Source organism: Cyphomyrmex costatus, unplaced genomic scaffold (genome assembly GCF_001594065.2).
Source record: "Cyphomyrmex costatus isolate MS0001 unplaced genomic scaffold, Ccosl1.0 scaffold5, whole genome shotgun sequence".
Lineage (NCBI taxonomy): Eukaryota > Metazoa > Arthropoda > Insecta > Hymenoptera > Formicidae > Cyphomyrmex > Cyphomyrmex costatus.
In genome coordinates, this window is record NW_017279267.1 from 3,695,981 (window position 1) to 3,705,395 (window position 9,415).

The following is a 9,415-nucleotide window of genomic DNA, read 5'->3' on the forward strand; positions in this document are numbered from 1 at the left end:
AGCGTGAGGGAACCCAATACCACCCTCCTCGCCCATTCAATCCTCCAGTATTAGGGGGAGCAGTCGAGCCTGTTTTCACTCCCCTCCCTCCCACCATACTCCCAACAGCCCACTACACACCAACAGCTGGCGACGATAGACCCGTTTGTAAGTGTGTGTGTAGAGTCTGTCTTACATAGATATGTCTCACACAAGGAGCATACACGCCCTCGTCGTCCCAGAAGGTGGCACCTCCCTACACGACTCTCTCCCTACACGTGTTCACAACGCTATTCTAGAGGCGAATTGGGCAGCAAGAAAGGTGGAGTTGGAAAGGGAAGGGAAGGAAGGAATCTGTATGAAGATCTTTCAAATCCTTTTTTGGAAAATCTTGAAAAAGGTCTAATGCTATATGGTTGGAATGTATGCTTGTATAAAGGTCTCTTAGCCTGAGCTAGTATCCTTAATTTTTGAAACTGTTCTACACTTGTGAAGAGAAAGTTAAGTCGCAGTTCGATTCAAACATCTTTAGAATCACTAGGAAACTTCTTGACAAAGGAAAAAAAGATTGAATGGATTAGACACGCAGGTCATAAATTTTGACCATTCTTAAATATTATGAATATTCCAGGTAAATACATTCCAACCATGTAGCTGATACAATCGTTTGTTATATTTGACCTCTAAAAACATTGGGCAAAACTATGTTGATCGAGTTTTTTATTAATAAAAATTACTTTAAAAATCTAAATTTTTATAATATTTTAACTATTTTGTCCTAAGATTGACGAATAGTATTAATATGTGTATACGTATATATATATATATATATGAGTAAGATTTTTAATGTCATTAGTAGTTTTATATCTTTAGAAGCACCGCCGGGATACGCGTAAATGCAGAGCTAGTATATCCAAGGCAAGAACACTCATATCAAAAGTCTACTTCAGCCGATAAGCAAGCAGTCGACCAAACCGACTGTTCCTAGAACCAGTTTCGGTTCTGGGTCGGCATTCTTGATGGGTTCCCTACCGAGAGTACGAGAGATGTTGTACCAGCGTGCAGCGGCATTCGCCACTACGGCAACCTTCATTTACATTCCGCCCGGCGTTACCATGTGTAACGTTCCGTGACGCGGGTCTGAAATTAACTTCCAGCGCCCCGTCACTTCGTTATCATGCAGCTGGAGGCCGCCCCGCACACGGACGAGCGCGGATCATTCAACGGGAGCAACCGGAGATACATCTGCATCTGCATCCGAGTCGCAATTTAGGAACGACGAATGCATCGGGCCACTGCCGACATCGTCGTATTGATCCCTACCTCTGTTCAGACATTCCCTTACGCTCGCGCGTCGCTCGTCTCTTCCTTACGAGGTGGAAAAAACTGACGGAGGGATGATGATGTCTGGTATTGGCCGCGGTCGCGTGATCGATCGGATGCCGCATCGCGGTCGGAAGGAGGAGATAGTACTTCAGCGCGAGAGAAATTTCCGCTCTCGCACCACAAACGCGGAACTACTTAACTTAAAAGCTGCTAAAACGGCGATGTGCCAAGGACGACGGCATTGGTTTGGGGAAGGGGAAGGAAAATGAAATTTTCCACGAAAATGTAATATCCCTAAAATATATGACAGAAGATTTCTATATAAATCTAAGCATAGATTTGCGAGAGATCACCACGGCGATCATGCTTGTATCTATTTATTTTTGCGTACAGGTGCCTTCTTTCAGAATGTGATGATATTTATAATTATAAAAGAGCCTTATATCCATATTTTGCAAAAATATCCTCACATCGTCGTTGCCACAAATGCGTTTTGCTTTCGCTTTCTTCTAGTTCTCTTATATCACTTTTATTATTAGCTGTTTATTAATCTATTATTAACTGTGCTTTATATAAGATTTAAAGTTCATCGAGAGAAAGATAGTTTCCTATCAAGAACTAATAATTTTAATTCTCCATGTTTTTCATATAAATTTTCACCGAGATTTTTATACTGAGTAAGTGAAAGAAAAAAGATTGAATAATTTTAAAAAATAGAATTACATTTTACAATTGCTAGGCCATGTATTAAAAGGACTCGTTTACAATTAATAATAACTTTAAATTATAAAAGATTCATATTAAATCCAAACAATTTCTAATGAAAAAGAATTTGATTTCTCCGACGGGAAGAATAGAACAGTGATAATTTTGAATACCGCGAATTTTTCTATCTTAGAAATTGCAATGTCACAAATAAACAATAAAAAAATTATAGCAATAAATGTAACAATAATATAATTATTAAGGATGCGTCGGATATCTCGTAAAATTACCGGACCCGATTGGATATTCAAAATCCAGTCAGATATTCAATAGGACATTTATCCGATCCGATAACGGTACAAATTATTGGGAAAAATTCTTTAAAAAAGGAAAAGCAAGGGAAAAATAGACAAGGAAAGAAACGATAATAATTGACCGACTGTAGAACAGGGTAACTTGCAATACAATTTCAACATTGCTTAGTAATCAATGTTCAATATTAATAAATCATGATGGACAATAACGTTTTAGTATTTCTGATAACTTATTTCGATTATAGGCATAAACCACTATAACTATGCAAAAAGTTCAATTAAAAAGAATAGAATTTTACATCAGAGACGCAACTTTTAATGTAAAATTTGGGCCGAATATCTAATCAACCGGATAATAAAAAAAAATACTTGATAATATCGAATACCGAATATCCAGAAAATAATATAAAAATCCAGTATATTTGATATTTTTTCATTATCCATAATAATTATAATCTCTAATAATTATAATTATAGTTATTAATGTAAACTAAAACGTATTTTTAAGCTATTCTTTACATTTCCTTATACCTCGCTCATATATTCAACTATCTTTCATAAGTTACAGCAATCTATTTATCGAACGGGGATTTGCTTATTCATAATATAGATTCTTTTATTATTTTCAAAATCAAATTTTATATTTGCTCCCTCCCTCCCCCTCTCTCTTTCTATCTATTTATCTATCTTTCTTAACACTATTTTTGTTAGAGTTTCCATTATAGCTTTCCGTGCTTGAAATGTAAATATATTTATTCTATCTATTATCGATAATCCCATCATACCTATTAGTATTATCATTAAGATTTCATTTTACCGTAACATTTTGGAATGTTTCTGATTTACTTAAATATGCCTCTTCCTATACATGTTCCTGCTTTATTCTCTGTTGTATCTTTAATTTTTCTCTATCAAAATATGTACACTAAAAAAAAAAAGTCAATTCGCAAGTAAATCTTGCATGTAACGTTTTCTGCGATATTAATAAGTTTTAAAAAAAATTAATTAGTTTAATTGCTAGGAATGAAATTTTATTTCGTCGTTTTAAATCAAAATTTATTTCAATAAAATAAATCAAATAATTAAAAAAATATATATATGTGAAATCCTTTAATTGCGTCAATTATAAACAGAAAATACATATATTGTTAAAACAATACAGATACCATGAATACCTATGATAAATATATAAAACTTATATATTGCGCCGATTAGAAAAAATACTTTTTTCCTATACATAAAACATCTATTATACTTCACACATACTTACAATTATAATTAACTTTTAAATTAAACCAAGAAGATGTATCTATATCTTTCATTTACAAAAATCTAAAAAATAAAATATTTGTAGTACCTCTCTTTATGTTCTCATTTAATAATCTTTTTAATTCCAATCCAAGTAATGTTTTTGAAAAATAAAATCCAAGTACACACACACATATCTTTGTCATCCCACTCAAAGATCTTTCAACCTTTCTTGTAAAAAAAACTTGGTGCCGCGCTACACCAAATAAATAAAATTATTTACTTTCTTAAGTATAATAACATACATAACGCAAATTTTCCAAATTTCAATTTTTTATTCTTAACCTTTATTCTTATTTCTAAGGGGCTGCGCAGAATAAAAGGAACAGGAAACAGAGAACAGAGAATAAGAATTTCAACCTATCAGAAATCATGTACTATGAAATACACAGTGTTTATTCCACAGTATATGATTTCTGATAGGTTGAAATTCTTATTCTCTGTTCTCTGTTCCCTGTTGCTTTTATTCTGCGTAGCTCTTAACTAATCATTTTTACTGTATATAACGTACACTTTTTGAATGTTATTCTATATACTTAAAGATGTATGTCTCAGCACCTAGCTAGTCAAATGATCATCTACATACAATAAATTTCAAAATAATTAAATAGTTGTTATTAAATTACAAAATATGATTTCTAAACGCTACTGTTATATTTAATCTTTGGTTTACTACTTACTTCTAATGAAATTATTAACTAATTTTGAAGAAATTAATTTATAAAGTGAGGTAAAGGAAGCTCTATTGATTTCCAGTACCAACCTAAATTTGCATTCCTAATTATTTTTTTTATTGATAGAATTAGAAGTATACTACTAATATAATATTGATAAGTTATATTGTTGCAAAGACTAAATTATATTATGAATAAAATTTGGCAACATCGTACTAAATAATGAGGTTGATCATCTTGATTTGTAATTAGTACTGATCGGTACAGTACACCATTGCACTTGAGGCCGCGTTTTGATAACTCGATATTGTTTGATAAATATTGTTCACATTATATATTTTTTAACACAGACGTTTCGTATCCGAAATTTTGGAACACCAAGTTAATTTAAAAAAATTATATAGTAAAGTGTTTAAAAATATGGAAAATTTGGATAAATTTTCTCTTTTAAAGAGGTTAAAAGGAAGATTTGCTAAACAAATTCGAAAAAGACAAAAAATTATTGACGGTTAAAAAAAGATATGCTTCTAAAAAAAATGATCTACAATCATATTACGCGCGCATTTCATTAGTTGTACATGTTGCCAAGTTTCAGAAGGCAGATATCAAAAGAAATGATATTTTCCTAAAATTCAGGTATTATGGATCAATTTTTTTCTTAAATTATTCGGTAAACTTGTTATATTTTGTAATTTATGTGTTCGTTGGACATTCTAGTTTATATTAATATGTTTTTTATTTCGGTCTTGTTATTATGAGAGATATTATACTCCAAAAATGGGCAATGTGTGCATTGTTTATCATAAGAACATGTGTTACGGAATATTATTTTTGTAATTATTTTCTTAAAAACGGTACCGTAAATCGACTTAAAATTTTACATATAGACACAAAATGCATGAATAAACACCTTAGCAAAATATTACGACAATGACATTAACTTCGAGGTGCTGATATACATCTTTAAATGTAAGTTGCATATTATCTACTCGATATTACTCAATCACAAATCTTTTGATTTTTATTTGGTCATAATTTTTTTAAATACCTGATTCTATTTGAGAATATACTTTCCTTTTCTATGTAATATTCACATTAATTTATTATTATTTATAAAGTGTTTTTAATTTTAATTGATTACAATTTAATTTTCTTTAAATTATAAATTATCATTGTTCTTTATTACTTTTTATAAATAGTTATTTTCTTCATTTGATGTAGCATATTTTTTGAAAAAAATTATTTGATAGTTTGGAAAGCAGATTTGAAATAAAAAGTTATTTTCCTCTCCAAGGAGCACACATACGAGCACGTACACACTTGGCGCCTTTTTTTTTACTTTTTTGTAAAAAAAGATAACTTTTTCGACCACATATCACTTTCATCATATATCACTTGGGTTGGATTATGTATTACTTAGGTTTTATTTTTATGATTTTTCAAAAACATTACTTGGATTGGAATTAATTACAAAGTAGTTTATATTATACATTTTATATCAAAAATATTAATAATAAATTAAAATATTTTGCCCAGTAAACGAGAAATTATTCATTGAAGCGTTGTCGAATTAAGTTTTCGAATTTTTAAAATATGTTTTCTATCCGTAATCCACTTCAATTAGTAATTACGGATTAGTATCTCCGGATAGTATCTCCGGATATTAGTATTAGTATTAGTATCTAGTATCTAGTATCTATTAGTATCTAGTATTAGTATTTCCGGATATTAGTATTACGGATTAGTATCTCGGATTAGTTTCTGTATCTCCCCAATAATTTTGAACATCACGTCCTCATTGTTTATTTAAAAAATGTTAAACAATTATAAGCGGCCGCATTGGCCACAGGTTACACGCATGATGATAGACTTTCGGAAAAAATTCTAAAAGGTTTGTTTGTTTACTTTTTTTTTCCTAAACAACATTGTAGCATAATATTAATATTTTTTATATTATGTATATACTATATACCTTATAATGTATTTTTCTTATTATTTTCAATATTTTTAACTTAATCTTGTCTCGTTTATCACCGTGTATTATGAGTTATTATTTTCAACGAATTTTTTATGGAAATACGTTATAAATTCTATCTTTTATAATCGGGGGCCCCGCACTGCTATTCGCTCCTGGCGTCTCGTATGTAGCCGCTAGAAGTGGCCGCTAACTTTAGCGTCATACAAGTGGCAACGTGAAATATGCTGTCAAATGTCAAATTTGTGTCCGAACTAGTGCAAAGATTGTGTCGATGTGTCATCTAATGGCAAAATATGAAAAGAAAACCAAAATCTGAGGCGATGACATATCTGAATCTTAACTTTATATTATATTTTAGATTTTGCATCGCGATATCTCCGTTCATAGAGCATGTAGAAAAAAAATAAAAGCATTTTTATTACACAATCTGAGTGGTGGCTATCGTGAGCGTACGTAGAATTTGATCGGTTCAATCGTTATTGAGATCCAATACTCTCAATCGTTCGCAACTCGCCGACTCGCTTAAAAGAAGCACGGTGCATTTCGCGCTGCGCATTCACTTGGCGCGAGATACTACCATGTCTCTCTTGATATAATATCTCATAAATAAACTTTAAGTATCTTTTTTTCAGTTACACGGATTATGTATATAGATTTTTCCTTCATCCTTTATACAATTGCGATCGTAGCGAATTATAGTTAAAGGCCTTAAGCCATAAGTCGAAAGAGAGAGGTTAAGTGACATTAATTTCTGTCTTTGAACTGCTTTTGCAGTTTTTAGTCTTTAATCGTTAGATTTAAACGAATTGAGCAAAATCCAACTCTTACGGCCTAAAAGCATAAGTTTTCTAATCAATATATCACTTACAACTTATGATTTATTACGGCTTACGGCCTCTTAAAGTAAGATTGTGGATCTAGACTAAGATATTTTAGAGATATTTTTAGATATCTCTTTAAGACATCTTAAAAATGTCTAAGATGTCTTATATCTTGGTTTTGAACATATATGTTGTCTGGGAACGTTTCAAATAGCGAAAGATAATATGTAAAATATCAGCGGGTCATTCGCAAGCACGGATCACGAGTACGAACACCACTGCCGTCACTGCGGTACTCATACATCGGCCGATGGCTCGACCATCGCGTCAACGTCGGAGTCGGCGTTCTGTGATGGTAACAGCATCGGCGTCGGCGCGGCGTCTGCGGAGCACTAGGTAGCTTCGCGTCGCGGCGCTTCGCGTCGGCGTCGCTGGAATCGTCCGCGAAACAGGCAGACAGTGGTGGCCAAGGCACCGTGTAAGCGCGTGTAATCGCCATATTGGCCGAACTCCGGACGATAGCACCTCGCGGGTCGTGGAGCTTTAAAGCTTCCTCGGTAGCTCTTCCGACCATTGCCCGCGTCGGTACGGTCGTAATAACGGAGGAGGCATATAAAGTGGAGCGAGGGCGAACGGTACCTGTGCGGAAAAAGAGGCGGCGAGGAAAGGACACGCGATAATACCGGATACGCCTTCAAACGCCGCATCGAACAGTCAAAAAGAGCTAGAGAGAGAGAGAGAGAGAGAGAGAGAGAGAGAGAGAGAGAGAGAGAGGGAGAGAAAGATAAGGATAAGATATAACACGTGAACATAGCAGTGATAAGTGTTCCGGACACGCATGACATTAACCAATTAAGGCAAGGGAAAAAAAATCGCAGCGATCAATCGCGGCAGTGTATCCGAATATCAATATAGATCTTCCATATATTCCGGGTATATCTCTCTCAGACTGCATCCTTTAAAGATTATTTTTATCCACAAACTCCTGCGTCGCTTCCATTATATCACATTTATCGGCTCTCACTTTTGACAGAATTTCTACGAAAAAACATCTATATGCTCCGAAAACGGCACAAACTGCATTTCGTCCGAAATCTTGCAAGGAATCATCGATGACTTCCAATAAATTCTCTTCTTTAAACTAATATCTTCCTAAAAAGTTTTTCCATACAACCGATTTCACGGAGACAAGGATTAACGCTCAATCGGAGTCTTCTGGCAGGATACCAAGCGGTCAATCGACGAGAAGCTAACACGAAGATAGCCTTCAGCAGTCTACCTTGCCGGCGTGACAGTGCGCGAGTTCGTCTCTCCCGCTGGTCTCCACTGCTGCCAATCAATAACAGGCGCATCGGCTCGCTTACGCTCCAATCTTCTTCCCTTTCTCTCTCTCTCTCTCTCTCTCTCTCTCTCTCTCTCTCTCTCACTCTCTCTCTCTCTCTCTCTCTCTCTCTCTCTGTCTCTCTCTCTCCCCCCCTCTCCTCTCCGTCTTTACCTCATCTGTCTTCCTACTATCTCACGCTTTTACTTTCAACGCTTCTCTCCTTCTGCTTAATCAAACACGCTAACATTCTCTGATTCCTTTCATCATCTTCCTTTTTCTTCCTACCTTTTTCTTTCCCCTGTCTATCTCTCTTCTCCTTGCGTCTTCCTTGCGTGTGCGAGATACGCGGAACGAGCACCTGTCAACGCGATCAACAACATCAGGAACATAAGCAGACACAGCGGTAGCATCAGCAGCGGTCCAAGCCAGCGACAGCAGTGCAGACATTTAAACCTGACCGTGCCAGCATCTCGCGCAACATCTTTAACAGGCGCGAGTATCTATTTATAATTCCGTCAAACGCAACGGAGAACTCGAACTGCGGCATCGCATATTACTTAACTTAGATCAGCCGAGAAGAAAAGAGTTGTTGACGTGAGAGAAATTGGCGTTAACTCGAGAGCGTGGCACGGCACGACGCAGCCGCTCATTTAAAACCGCGTAATTGAAGGATATGATGAGTCGGTCGCGTGCGACATCCTCATCGTCATCGGTATTGTCGTCGTCATCGCAATAAACCTCAAGAATTTGGTCTCAGTTGGTTGACCGAACGAGCGAATTTCTGGAGTTCAAGATACGGGACCGCGTATCTCAATGGAACGCGACGAATTCGCTTGATCGCATCGCATTCATCCTTGAGAGTAAACGCTATCGGTAGCGAAGAATCTCCATTTCCTGTTCCTTTTAGTAGCAAGTCTCGCATCCGCGCACTCTCGTCTCTCTCTCTCTCTCTCTCTCTCTCTCTCTCTCTCTCTCTCTCTCTCTCT

The 9,415-nt window shown here is 35.2% G+C and overlaps 1 protein-coding gene across 1 annotated transcript in view; it reads left to right on the forward strand.

The window, feature by feature from the left end:
• The window catches only part of Dhit (regulator of G protein signaling double hit), a 74,523-nt gene that overhangs the window by 54,557 nt on the left and 10,551 nt on the right, over positions 1 to 9,415 (forward strand). The window lies entirely within an intron of this gene.